This window comes from Camellia sinensis, chromosome 7 (genome assembly GCF_055761805.1).
Source record: "Camellia sinensis isolate YWXY chromosome 7, ASM5576180v1, whole genome shotgun sequence".
Lineage (NCBI taxonomy): Eukaryota > Viridiplantae > Streptophyta > Magnoliopsida > Ericales > Theaceae > Camellia > Camellia sinensis.
In genome coordinates, this window is record NC_138967.1 from 160,054,169 (window position 1) to 160,069,511 (window position 15,343).

Below are 15,343 nucleotides of genomic sequence, written 5' to 3' on the forward strand. Positions count from 1 at the left end.
CAATTATCATGACTTCTTTGGCATCTTGATCTTGCTCATTATCAACTCTACCATCAGTTTTATTGAGGAAAATAATGCTGGCAATATGGCTGCTGCTCTTATGGCTCGATTAGGTCCAAAAGCCAAGGTTTCCCTCTTCCCGAATAAATACAGATCCAAAAAATTTGTTTTCTATTTCTATTTCCTTTTTTTTCTCTTGAACTTTCAACATAAGTAAGGGAATGACTTATATTTGACTCTCTAATTACTCCTACCAGGTCCTGCGTGACGGGAAGTGGAGTGAGGAAGATGCTTCAGTGTTAGTTCCTGGTGACATAGTAACCATCAAACTTGGGGACATTGTACCTGCTAATGCACGCCTTCTTGAAGGAGATCCTCTAAAAATTGATCAGGTATGTGATTCACTCCAAAATATGAGTTATCTCAACTTTTACATACACAATCTAGTTGAAAAAAATAAAAAATAAAAAAATTGTTGTGCACTTCTTTTGCTTGGATAGGTGTTGTAAGCAGTCTTCAGAGTTCTGCATCTAGTGGAAGTTGATAAAGTCTATGAAAACAAAATTTTACATCTAACCCTCAAGTTCTTAGCTCTTACAACTTCATTACGATTTAAAGAGCCAGTGATTTCTTCAAAATAATTTACTTTCCAGGGTTTGAGAAATTTAATATGTCTCTGACATTTGCAGTCTGCTCTTACCAGAGAATCACTTCCTGTAACCAAGATTTGAGATATATAAATTTCTGATTTATGTTCTCTAGAGGTGGAAAATACTCGGAAGAAGATGCAAAGGCTGTCGTGGTACAGATTTTGAGTGTGGTTGCCTACTGTCATCTCCAAGGTGTAGTTCACCGTGACCTCAAGCCTGAGGTAATGAACTCGGACATTTTCATTATTTTCTTGGTAATTTATAGAACTTAACGTAGAAAATATTACATCTTGTAGCAAGTTTCGGATAGTGTGTTCACACATAACCCTACTAATAGGCTTTAAAACTATTTTTAACATTTTTCTTCTCATAAACATAAGTTAGTCAAAACATGGGATATAATACACAGTTTAAAGAGATCAATAATTCTAAAGCTAACAGACATTAATTTCATCTAATCTAATCCATCCTAACAAATATGTCCTAAATGGACAATGATCTCTAATAGCGTTTCAAAGTTGTTTTCATTCATCTCAAATATGTCCTGCCTTTTATTCTGGCAGAGCTAATGCTTTTTGGACTTGTGTCATTGGTAATGGGTCATTGGATCAATCAAGTGAAAGCGTTGCTACATAATTTTCCCTCTTGTTGGCTGCAGCCGGGAATGGTAACAACTGATCTTCTGTTGTCTGGAGCTTTTACAAAGCAAGTAGAATGTGTATTGCATATTTCCTTGATTTCTTTTGTGAAGCTTTTGGATCAATCAAGTGAAAGCATTTTATTTATTACAGGCCAAGTTTTTCATTAATGTTTTGGTAGAACCGGCAGAAGTGGTAAGAGTTTATTGATGTGGTGATCTACCTAAGGGAGTGATGTACAAACTTTGTTTTTAATTCCTTGTTTTTGAGTTTTAGGTGCTTTCTTTGTTTCAATAGTCATCTGAATTCATGATTATGGATTGTGATGTTCGATGAAATAAATCATATGGTTAGGTTTTCCAAATAGGCAAATGCACATACAAGACTTAGAGATGAACCGTTTAGACACAACATTCTAGGCTATGATCAACTACTGACTGAATTATCTCGTCCCAAACATCAGATCTGTCCCTGCCAATGGATTGAGCAAGCCCACTTACATTCGATTCCTTACTGGCTTGAAAGCATACTCTCAGATATTCCCAGTTAAGTGGAAAAAAAATGAAAAGAACTTTTGATTCTTGGTTTTCTATATTTAAATTGTGGTTATTAATCCTTTTGTTTTTTGGCCGTATTGTGTAGAGATTTGCTTTTGGTGCTAGGAGGAATCAATATCTACTTGAAGATTGATGAGGATCAGAGGTCTAATATGTCCATACAACATATTTTCTTTCACATAAAATTTGCTGCTCTCTCTCTCTCTCTCTAGCTTTTGTGGTCAAGATTTGCATTAAATCATTGGCCTAGCTGTTTCTATACATGTGTAGCAAACTCAAATGTTTTGGAGACTGTCTCTACAATGCCTTACAATTATTTGCTTATTATTGTGCTAACCAAGATTGTAGAAAATTGATGTAGAAGTTCTGTTGAAATTATATTTTTCTGCTTGTCGTGTTGAATTTGTTATTTGACAAGTCTGCAATACATGTGTGTGATTTAATATTTTTTCTTTTTATTTTTTGGTTGTGTTTGTTGCTTGATTTTGGTTTAGAATATTTTTTCTTTTTAATTTTTGGTTGATTTTGGTTTTGAAATCTAACAGAATGCAAAATCTATAAAGAAGGGAAAAAAAAAAGAAAAAAAGAGAGGCTATAACGGCGTTTTTCGAAACGCCACTACAGTGCCAAGTCATATTTTTAAAATAAAAAAAATCTGTCACGGCGTTTTTAAAACGTCGCTAAATACTGGATGATGTCATTTTACCGTTATTTACCACATTTAGCGGCATTTTTAAAAACGCAATCTATACTAATTTAGTGACGTTTTTAAAGCGTCATAACGTTATAGCGACGGCCGCGTTTTCGGCGTTTGGTATTAAACGTCACAAAAAGAATTAACAGCGTTTTTTATACCTATGGCGGCATTTTTCAAACGCCACTAAATGTGAAATTTCTAGCAGTGTCAGTTGGGTATCATGGGACTTAGTGAAATGTGATGCCATGCATTACATCACCATCACAACAATGTCATGCATTATGTCACGTTCCACAAGACCGTAATTAAATCATTTTAATTATAATTTTAAAAAATAACTACTTATATCTAAACGTCACATAAGATATAATCATGGATATTTTGAATAATAAGTAAAATAATAATTACAATAGATCAAATTAATATTACAATGAGTTATAAGATGTACTTTTGCCTTGTTGTTATGAGTATGTCCCCTGTATTTTTCATAATCTTTGCTTGATTTCAAAAATCTGTTTCCTAAGAAATGACATTCATAGAAAACTTTAATATAGACTAGGAAGGTCTCAAAGTTTATTACATTACTGTGATACCAATAATGTATTTTAGGATTTAGAGTAGCGAATGTGAAATTATTTTTTATGCTCTTTTTATTTTTATTTTTTTCTTTTTTAAATGGTACAGGTTGTATTGGAGGAAATAAGAGCATGTTTTGAAGGCCTTTGACAGTTTCTTTGTGTTCAACTTTTCTAATATGGATAGTGTTATGGATTTAGACTTGGTTGCTATGATAACAGAAAATTGAGACTACAAATGGCTTATGTCCTTTAATGAAAATGAAAATGAAACATAATAGGAGATATATAAACAATATAATGAGTGTGTATACATATATATTAAAATAACTTTTTACGACTTACAAAATTATGTCGTGAAAAATATAATGATTTGTGGCATGTAAAAAAATATCATAAAATATTATATATGGCATACAATGTATATTATAAATATATTAAAAGTAACCTTTTACGGTACGCAAAATTATACCATGAAAAGTACAAAATTTATGACATGCAAAAAATGTCGTAAAAAATTATCTACAACATACAAAGTATGTCATAAATATTTTAATTTATTACTTTTTACAACTTTACATGTATGTCGTAAAAGACAATTAACTTTCCATGATATGTCATATAACAACATTTGTATGCATGCCGTGAAAGAGCTTTTATGGCATATATTGCAAGTTGTAAAAATTAATTTTGTCGTAGTGATTAATACCACAATAAGTCATAACTAAGGTCTCGTTTGGAAATATGTTATTTTAGTAACTTTTTGACTTTTTACAAAAAAATGTGCAGAAAATAGAGAGAGTGATGTGACAATTTATAGTGACTTTTGACATTTTGACTAAAATATATAGTTAACACCACAATTTTGTTGGGCACTTTGTATATTTTGTCCATAAAAAAAAAAAAAAAAATTAAGTTGATTCAATAACTATAACTTATTTAATTTATTGCGTTTGTCACTAAAAAAATATATGGTTTATTTTAAAAAACACAATTGTTGTCTATTTTTTTTAGTGAAAATTTGAACAAATTACAATTATCAAATCGACCTAATTTTTTTTAGATGAAATAAAGAAAGTGTTTGATAAAATGAACGGTTTGAATCATCAAAACAGGACCTGTGGTGGGCCCCATGGATCCAAACAGCACCTCTGGGCTGGAAAGGATCCTCTTCCTTGTTTAAATATGTACATGCGTTACCTATCTATCTAAATTATTTATTCAAATGTGTACATGTGTCACTTATCTATTCACCTATTTGTTCAACGTCACCTATTTGTTCACCAAAGATGTCTTTCATTATGTCTCAAATAGTGCTTCTTATGACTTGGTTACAAATATCACTGTGGTGTTTCTTATGACTTGGTTACAAATCATTGTGATATTGATTATCACATAGTTATAACCTATTATAACTATAAATTTGATTATCACTAAACAGGCCTTTGGCTAAGCCTCAACTGCTGTTTAGCTATGATTTATTGTGGCCCTTTTCATTATAACCGAAAATGGTTTGACACAACATACACTATAACAATTTATATTTTTGGCGATCAAATTTGGCGGCTAAACTTTTTTTAGTCACCAAAAGTTGTAGAATAGGCGACTAAAAATTACATTAGTCGGCGTTGAATATGGTTTTTAGCTACTAAATTTTTTTAGTAGTTGTATCTTAATTATTGCCAACTAAAATTTTTTTAGTCGCTAATAGATGCCACAATAGGTGACTAAAAATTGTTTTAGTCGGCATTAGTTTGTGTTTTAGGCTACTAAAAAAAATTTTAGTCATGTTATATCAATTTTTGCCTACTAAAATAAATTTAGTCGCCAAAATACTAGCACAATGCTTGCTATTAATCTTTGGCGACTAAAGGTTTCATCGGCAAATATTAATTTTCGGTGACCAAAATACTTTTAGTTGTTGTATAGTATTTTTTGCCTACAAAATTAATTTAGTCGCTAAATAAAAAACATAAATTTTACTTTTTTATCTTTGGTGACCAAAAAAGTGATCAGCAAAGGTATACATTTTAGTCACTAAAATTATTTGGTCCATAAATGTATAGTCTTTAATTACTAAAAATAATTTAGTCGGTATTTGTTTTACTTTTAGCAACTAAATTTTAGTCGACAACATCGTTAAAAATTTTGGAGGGAGGAATTTGAATTTTGAAGGAATTTCTAGATCAATTAGCGACTACAATATTTTTGGTCGGGAAAAAAAAATGTCTTTATTTATAGCGGCGACTAAAAAAAAGTTAGTGGGGAAAAAAAATAAACAATGGTGTAAGACAGAGAGATCACTTGAAGAACCAAGAGGTGAGATGCATATCTCACCAAAACAACATCGTTTTGGTGTAGTAATTCAATATAAAATAAAATAAAAAAATTCTCTCTTTGTTTCAGACGTGAGAGAGAGAGAGAGAAGACGAGGGGTTGAGGAGCCTCGCCCATCACCGCCCTGTCCCGCCCCCTACTCCGCCGCCGCCGCCGCCGCCTCACCCCCTCTCTGCCGCCGCCGACGATGAGTAGTTGTTGACTTCAGATTCAAGAAGCTATTAGTCAGTCAATAGATTCAACAGCATCCTCCAAACTTATTGAATTCAAAAATTAGAATTTCTTATGGGGGTGTTTGGTGTGGATTGTAGGGGTGATTATAACTTATTTTAATTTAGAAATCTATACCAGACTGGTTGGTACATCTTCTGCTTACAGCTTTTTAGGCATAAATAACTTAAATAAGCTAAGAAAAACTGATCATTTAGAAGTTGGAGAATAGATGCTTTTAACTTCTGCTTTCTGATTATTAGCTTTTAGCTTACGTTAAGCTCCACCAAACACCCTTTGGTAATGGTAATTCAAAAATTACGAAACCTTCAATCTCATCCCCTTTTTCGTCTTCGCATTCTTGTTTTTCAACCCAATTTGACTTCCCAAACCTCTTAATTGCAATCGCCATTGCAACTTTGATTATTGTTTTCGTCATAACAATGGCTTCTTATATTCTTCTTCTTCAGCAAGAATCAGTATTAGGTGTGAATCTGCGAATCTGGAGATGGCGGTAGTTTCAAAGTCGACGCAAGGTCGGCCATACATAGGGAGGGATCTGAACATGAAGAAGCCAGAGTGGTTGAGGCATAGAGCTCCCCAAGGCGAGAAGTTTGAGGAGGTGACGGACTCCTTGTCTCATTTGAAGCTCAATACTATCTGCGAAGAAGCTCAATTCGCTAACATCGGAGAGGTCTCTCTTTGCTCTCTCTCTCTCTCTCTCTCTCTCTCTCTCTCTATGCTGTCAATTTCACAATTTTGTTTGTCTTTGCTATTTATTGTTTGGATTTATTGTACCACTTATTTGGGTTTTGTGAGGGTTTGTTCTGTGTTTCTTGTTGTCTTATATAGTATGAAAAATGCTAACAATTGCCTACTGTATTGTTTAAGGTTGATATTAATGTAAAAAGTGTTTTGGAAATGATAAAAAAGTTTTAAGTGTTTGAAAATAAGGTATTGGGTTCCACATGCAAGGTTCTGAAAAGCGGTTGCTATCGCCGTAACGGTGGCGGTAGCGCGGTTGCGGTTGCAGGGTGTAAAGGCCGTAGTGTAACGGTTGCGGTAACCGAAACCGTGAATTTTTTTATTTTTCACACAATTTGAAAAAAACTTACCGATACGCATATTTTTTTTTCCATGATCATATTTATTAGGTTAAAAATAAATATTGATCAATTTTTGTAAATTTTTAAGTATGATCCAATATATTTCATATTTTTAAATCACTATAAACTGAGTTTTTTATATTTTATTTTAATAATTAATGACTTTATATTATACAAAAAATCAATCGCTAACTATTATTTATAAGATAAACAATGACAAAAGTAAGAGAATAAACAAGAGCCTAAATATATATATAAATATATACATATTTTAACCAAGCCAAATAGATAATGACCACACTTATTATTAGTATTATTTTCAAACAATATATAGATAGACACACACAAACAAAATGGTTGAGTGATAGCAGCTGAATAGAATAGCATAGGTTTTACAACTTCAACAAATCAATAACATATTCTTCATCTTCCCTCTTCTCTCTCTCTATCTCTTGCTCCTCCATTTTCTCTCTTTATCTTCCCTTTTCTCTCTACCTTCTTCCCCCATTTTCGGCTTTTTTTTTGTGTGTTTTTTCGAAAGAAACAGTTTGAAACAGTTACGTAACGGTGCATAACAGGCCATTACGCCTGTTGCGGCACAGTTACGACCGCTACGGTAGCTGCTACGACCGACACACCTGTAAATCTTAATCACACTACAAAAGCGGCCGTAACGGGTGGCGGTAACTGCCAAAAGCGTTACGTAACGGCATTACGTAACGGTTGCGACCGCTTTTTAAAACCTTGTGTATAACCATTCCCAAGAAAAACTTAGCTAAGCTATTTCGGTAGTGAAAATCTAATGCTATATGCTAGGTTTCTGGTAATGGTCACTGGACGCTAGCAGTGACACAATTTTGGGGTGTCATGGGCGCGTTACACTTCTGGCCACCGAGCCGTGGTTTTTTTTCTTCTTTGCACAACTTCACAAAAACTTATTGCAACATATTTATTTATTAATTAATTTTTCGTAATTACATTTATTATGGTACGGGATTTGTTTAAATTTAAACATTGTCACAAATTCACATGTCACAAATTCATAATCCACTAGTTTTCTATTATGTATTTTGTATGGGATTCATAATTTCACATGTCACATATTCATAATCCACTAGTTTTCTATTATGTATTTTGTTACTAATAGATTTATAGCATTGTGTTGTGTTTCAAATTGAAGGGACAAGAAGTTTTAAGTTAGTAATCATCAATTCTACATAAGCAAAGAAAATGTAAGTGAGTAGCACAAATCTAAGTTAAAAAGAACAAATCTTCAAGGAATCAATTGAGAACTTAAGGAGTTGATTAAAACCTTCTTCTTTGATTAAAACCTTCTGGCCACCGAGCCGGGTTTTTTTTTCTTCTTTGCACAACTTCACAAAAACTTATTGCAACATATTTATTTATTAATTAATTTTTCGTAATTACATTTATTATGGTACGGGATTTGTTTAAATTTAAACATTGTCACAAATTCACATGTCACAATTTCATAACATGTCACATATTCATAATCCACTAGTTTTCTATTATGTATTTTGTTACTAATAGATTTATAGCATTGTGTTGTGTTTCAAATTGAAGGGACAAGAAGTTTTAAGTTAGTAATCATAAATTCTACATAAGCAAAGAAAATGTAAGTGAGTAGCACAAATCTAAGTTAAAAAGAACAAATCTTCAAGGAATCAATTGAGAACTTAAGGAGTTGATTAAAACCTTCTTCTTTGATTAAAACCTCCTGGCCACTGAGCCGGGGTTTTTTTTCTTCTTTGCACAACTTCACAAAAACTTATTGCAACATATTTATTTATTAATTAATTTTTCGTAATTACATTTATTATGGTACGGGATTTGTTTAAATTTAAACATTGTCACAAATTCACATGTCACAAATTCATAATCCACTAGTTTTCTATTATGTATTTTGTATGGGATTCATAATTTCACATGTCACATATTCATAATCCACTAGTTTTCTATTATGTATTTTGTTACTAATAGATTTATAGCATTGTGTTGTGTTTCAAATTGAAGGGACAAGAAGTTTTAAGTTAGTAATCATAAATTCTACATAAGCAAAGAAAATGTGAGTGAGTAGCACAAATCTAAGTTAAAAAGAACAAATCTTCAAGGAATCAATTGAGAACTTGAGGAGTTGATTAAAACCTTCTTCTTTGATTTTTATTTAATTAATCATCTTAAACTACGTCATCTTTCATCATATATCTATTGTAAACAAAAGAGTGATTCATCTTCAAATCGTTGCAACTGCTACCTCTCTCAATTTCTTTCTCCATGGCTCCTATTTCTCAGTCTCCCTTCCAAACATTTTTAAAACAGAGATGAGCATGATAGACGAAAAAATAAGTATCAAAGTCTCCAATGACAACATCATTGTGACTGGCATTGCCGCTGCCTTCTGGTGTCTTAGACTCTCACATTTGGCCTAATTTTCTAGGGCTTTCATTTGATTTTTCAGTTGAAGAGTTCCGAGAAATCATGGTTTTGTTTAGATGGCTTGGAGACTTGGAGAGATTGTTATCCTTTATCTATCTGAGACTTGGAGAGATTGTTATCTTTTTCATGCATCTTGCTATAGCTGATTTGTCATAAAATAAAAAATAAAAAATAAAAAAAACATTTTTTTGGGGTAAGTTTCTCTAGAGAATATATCTGCTCTTTTCAAATTTTTACTCATAATGATGAAAACTTATAACCACATACAAATTCTTATTCAACAGTGACAACTGCAATACATCCATTGTCAATTTTCTCATAACCTGCCCACATCCTAATTGTTCATATGATCTGTGTCTCAATTGTTGTTGAAGAACTTAGAAAAGGTGAACTTAGAAAAGGTTTTCAGCCTGGAGGCAATAAAGCACAGTCTTCAATTCACCAGTTGCTTGAACGATCTTATGGTCATGGTATGGACACGAAACCAAAGAAACATGCTTAGCAGGGCCAAGTGACACTCTGAGAAAATGATTATCAAGCTAATATGTATGGTGACTTTCCTGATTGGAGCGTAGAGATGGATGGTAGCACTCCTTGCCCTCCAAAAGGACGTGGAGGTTGTGGTGTTGGAATATTGGCACTGAGACACATCGTCGAAGTTAATTGGGTGGATGACCTAATTAGGAGTGCGGAGGACCTTACAATCAATTATCAGTCACCAGATATTGATTTTTCTCATGGATGTTCGTTGTGTCTTCCTGTCAGATATGCAGGAGGCGATGGGAATGATTTTGGAGTAAGGCAGGCGTCTTTTAGGAAGAACAGTCATGATAATTTTCTTTACTGCCCAAATGCTGATCACATGGAAGATAGTGAGTTTGAGCATTTTTCAAATGCACTGAATGAGAGGCGAACCTGTCATAGTTAGAAATGTACTTGCAAGACTTCTGGTCATAGTTGGGAACCAATGGTCATGTGGAGGGCTTTCAGAAGTGCAAAAACAAAATTGAAACAGGAGAGCTTTTCTGTTAAGGCCATTGCTTGCTTGGATAGGTGTGAGGCAAGTGTCTGATTCGTGCAGGTTTCTCCTTTTCTATGGTGCTTTCCTCTGTGCCCATTTATATATTTCTCTCTTATGATGCTTAGCATATCTCATTAGTAGCCAATGTTCTTGCTACTTCGTTTTTTCACTATCTCTTTTCAATTAAACATATATTTATATTTGTCAATAACAAGGAGACCAGACGAGGGTGTGGGATGAGTCTTCCCAGTATGGAAGACTGATGACGCAAGAGAAAATATCAAGATAGGTGCTTGGAAGAAGGGATATTTCAGAGGATTTGAAGTCAGCCCAAAACTCTCTTTCTTTGATTACGGATCAAATGCTGCAGCACAATGAGGGGTGGAGATTGAAAAACTTTCGAGGTGGAGATTATTTTTGGCATGAGACGTATTACTATTAGCATGCTATAGTTTACTAGTGGATTTTTTTTTTTTTTTTTTGTGTGCGAAAGACATAATTTTCGTATGATTCTCTGTTTGTATAGATTTATTATTTTAAGATAGATTATATTTAGTTTGTATGAAATTTGACGTTAAAAGACTAAATTTTTGGATGGTTAATGGTGAAATAGAAACAGATATATGAATGATTTTGTTTATATACAAGTTGCAGGTTGCACGAAATAAATACAGGTTGTAGAAAAATTAATAATAATAATAAAAACACTAAACAAAATTTTTGGCGACTAAACGTTTAGTAATTAACCAAAAAAAAAAAAAAAAGTGAATTTCTTAGCAACTAACCAAATTGGTAACCAAAAAATAAATCAATATTTTTAGTGACTAAATATTTGGTAACCAAAAATGTATGAGATTTTTGGCAAATAAATAGTTTAGTAACTAAAAAAAATACGATGAAAATAATTTTTTTTTGCGACTAAATATTTAGTAGCCAAAAATAAATGAGACTTTAAGTGACTAAATAGTTTAGTAGCTAAAAAAATAAGATGAAAAATAATTTTTTTTGGCAACTAAATATTTAATAACCAAAAATAAATGAGACTTTAAGTGAACTAAATAATTTAGTAGCTAAAAAAATAAGATGAAAAATAATTTTTTTTGGCAATTAAATATTTAGTAACCAAAAATAAGTGACATTTTGGGCATTAAATAGTTAGTAACAAAAAATTTAAAAAAAACATTGACGATTAAATTCTTTGTTCCCTAATGTAGTAATACTGTTACTAAATTGTATTCCCGACTAAAGTTTTAGTTACTGAAAACTAAAATTAATTTTATTTCAAAACTTTTGGCGACTAAATTTTAGTCGCCAATTTACGACTTTTGGCAACTAAAACACATTTACTCGCCAATACTTTTCTCGATAATTAACGACAAATCTGGCAATCAAAATATTTAGTCGCTAAAAACCTTCGGCGACTAAAACTTGACCTTTGGTTACTGAAAATTTAGTCGCCGAAAGTGTCATTTTTTATAGTGATACTATTAAAATCACAACTTTCAAAACTTGCATCCCAAAATAGATGTGTATGTATTATAGAAGCTCCCTAAATTTAGGAAATTCTATGCAGTATTTTTTTTTTATCTACCCCTAAACTATTTCTCTTTTATGCAATTTTTTTTATTTATATTTATTTTCAGTAATTAAATTAGTTTACCGTATGTTCTTGTTCTCAATAATTAAATTAGTTTACCGTATGTTCTTGTTCTCCTTATGATATTTTCGTTTGGTTTTAGATTTTTGACTAAAAAAAAAGCATAAAAAGATAAATTTAACTACATTAGTTAATAAGTCAAAATGTCATATCCAAATCATAATCATTACATTTTTTCTCTCACAAAAATCAAAAAAATCATAAAAGTCAAACCAAACGAGATTAAAAATGTTCCATCACAAACAAGTCAGCTAAAAAAGCGACTGCCAAATGAAGACAGAATGCTACCTGTATTTTCCAAAAGTAAGAACTAAAAAAAGAAAAAGAAAAGAGAAGGAGAAGAAGAGTATGCACACATATTTGGGATTAAACCTCAAGCCTTTCATTTCACTACACAATAAAACTAACACAAGTCATGTGATATCTTAAAATAGCACAAGTTTTTTTTGTCAATCCCATTAAACGTGGAACGGGGATGCTGTCTAGCCTGCTGTGACCTCTCGTGGGGAGTTAATACCGGACTTTATTTTTGATAATCTCAATCGTTCATATTATAAGATTTGTAAGTGCTGGGTTTATAAACAGATATTTATAACCACATAATCAAAGTCTAAATAAATATAGTTTATTATCAAAATTATATTTGTTTACTTTTTTACAAAACAAATATAATATTGTTACGTGTTATAAATATTTGATTAACCTGATTGTTTTCATGCACTATTTACTTGACAAATCGTACAATATAGACAGCTTACACCATCAATATAAAGCTTGATATTGATCTCCATGATGGGTCACAGCACCCTGTTTTCCTAAAATTAATAAAAACACAACAAACACAGACAGTAAATTAACCAGCAATGATTTAAATCACTAATTTTGATATTCTAATGGAACACTAATGACATGATAATGAATAAAAAAAATAAAATAAAAACAAGAACAAAATATCACATCACTGTGGATAGAGCTCATTGCCAACTTATTAGAGTTATCTTTAGAGCTCAAAAATTAGAACTCCAAAGCATTTTTCAAGACTTTAGTTTTTCATACAGACTGGGACATCCATAGCTGCCCAAACATGGTGCAAAGCAAGATAGAGAGAGCAGATGTCATGGAAGCCATGGAAGAATACTCACAGAACTTAGCAAGCAAAGACGTGTCATGGATTAGCAACGCACTCAACGAACCAGAAAATGAGAAGACCAGGCACACAACAAAAGCTTGGAATGTTGTTGGGAGACCTTTGAAGAAGACAGTGGGAACTGGATTACCATCTATGTATTCAAATGGGATTATTAAAAGAAGTGTGGTGATTGTGCAGGAAGCTACCAAGATAAATTCCAAAACTCTTTTCTGGATTGGTTCCAAAACTCTTTTTTGGATTGGTGGTATGGAGCTCGATTTTGAGTCATCTCTTCGATTTGCAAGAACTACATATGCCATCTCTGCCTAGTTCCATTCATGAGCTTATGTTGAAATTATGTTCTGTACTACATATTTTTATACCGTTTAAAAATTAAAAATATGCCGTTTAAAAATAAAAAATCATGTACTGTACTACATATTTTTATACCGTTTAAAAATAAAAAATAAAACTCTTCTAATTTAACGGATAAGTTGTAAATAAGTTGTAATATGAGAAGGGTTAATTTTTAATTTATCATATATTTATTTATTTGCCTATATAAGTATCAGGGAGTACGAAACGATGTCGTTTTTCATTTTTCAAAAAAAACAGGAAACAGATCTCTCCTCATTCTCGTCATCGGATTGCGATTTCGAAGGGGTTTGGGAGATGCCAGGGAAGGGTGTGTTGAGCAAGAAGAGAAACATTGATCTTCAACTTGATTTGGAGAGAACTGAAAGAGAATTCAGCACTAGCAACAAATAAATTACACCCACATGTAACACAGAAAACAGGTAAACTACTAATTGGATTTCACATGTGTTTGATTTTAGGAAATAAAATCTATTTTGGGTTTTGTGTTTTTTTGGGCCAAAGTGGGTTTTGCTGATTGTGAGTCGTTTTATGTTATGTTTTCAAGTCTCGAAAGTGATTGTAACCATCTTTTCTTCACACATCCATTGTTTTCTCAACCCCGGTCTAAGCCCTGCGGCAGAACTTCACGGAAACGTTGCCACCGGGGGTTGGCCTGCGGCTGCAAGGCGTGGGGGCAGGTTAGCCGGCGGCTAGAGAGGGTGGGGGATGGGTGGTGGCCAGCCGACGAGAGGAGGCAGAACAGACAGAAGAGAGAGATTCTTGATTTTTTTTTTTTTCTCTCTCTCTCTCTCTCTCTCTCTCTCTCTCTCTCTCTCTCTCAAGTGCGTTTTTAACTTTAAAAATTAGACTCACTATTTTACCCAAGGGTGTGACAATCTCTCTCTTAAGTGTTTTTAAATTATTAATTAATTATTTTATTTATATAAAATTATATTGGGTTCGTTTGATGTATATTTTAAGATATAATTTTTTAGAAAAATTTTTAAAATTTTGTTTAGTTTAAATTTTTTGAAAAAAAATTTCAAAATCACTTTCTTTCTTTCTCATATCAATTAATTATTTTTTCTCTCTATTCTTTCATTCTCAATCACTTTTTCTCTCATACACATTTACTCAACTACAACAAAATATCAAATCATCTCAAACTCCAAAATAATTTTTAAAATATACAACCAAATAAACCAAAAAAATTTCTAAATTCTCTCTCTAATTTTTTTTTTTTTAAATTTGACTAAAATCACAAACCAAACAAACACACCCATTGTTTTGTAATAATGCATAGGATCTAAAACCATTAGAGTATCTCTAACGGTTCAGTAAAATTTTTATCAAATCTGAGTAAAAAAAAATTAATTTTCTCGATCTGATACGAGTAGCTCCAACGGTTTTGGATACTGTAGTGTGCATCAAAAGGAAAGGGGACGTCCGGTTGGTCGACCGACCGGTCGACTGACCGGTCGACCAATTAGGCATTCTCAAATTATTTTTTTTTTTGAACCAGTTCACAAGTCAATTTTTGCATGAGTCGGTTGACCGGTGGGCCAACCCCTAACGTTATAACACAGTGAAATGGTGAAATCTCGCGCTTGTCCTCAATTTGATGAAAGTTTTGTTCCGTTCTCAGTTTGATATCAATTTGGTGAAACCATTGGAGAGGGAAAATGTGAATTTTTTTTATCAAATTTGAATTTGATGCTTAAGCTGATGCACTGTTGGAGATGGCCTCATATAGGTCCATCTTTTAGTTTTAGTTTAAAAAAAAAAATTAAAAAGTCATTATGAATTGCAATATCATTCTCTCTTTTCCTGCATATCTTTTTATAAAAAATCAAAAAATTATTGAAATAACATATTCTTAAATAATGGGACTGACTTCTTTCCCGTCTTTCATCATACTAGAAAGGTATTGTCCGGTTCAGTGGATCTATTTT

General features: G+C 32.4%; 1 long non-coding RNA gene across 1 annotated transcript; it reads left to right on the forward strand.

The window, feature by feature from the left end:
• The first annotated feature begins 261 nt into the window (after positions 1–261).
• Positions 262–1,278, forward strand: LOC114276610 (uncharacterized). Its single transcript, XR_014334781.1, has 3 exons — positions 262–392; positions 763–871; positions 1,214–1,278. It is a non-coding gene; the product is annotated as an uncharacterized LOC114276610 (long non-coding RNA).
• The last annotated feature ends 14,065 nt before the right edge of the window (positions 1,279–15,343 follow it).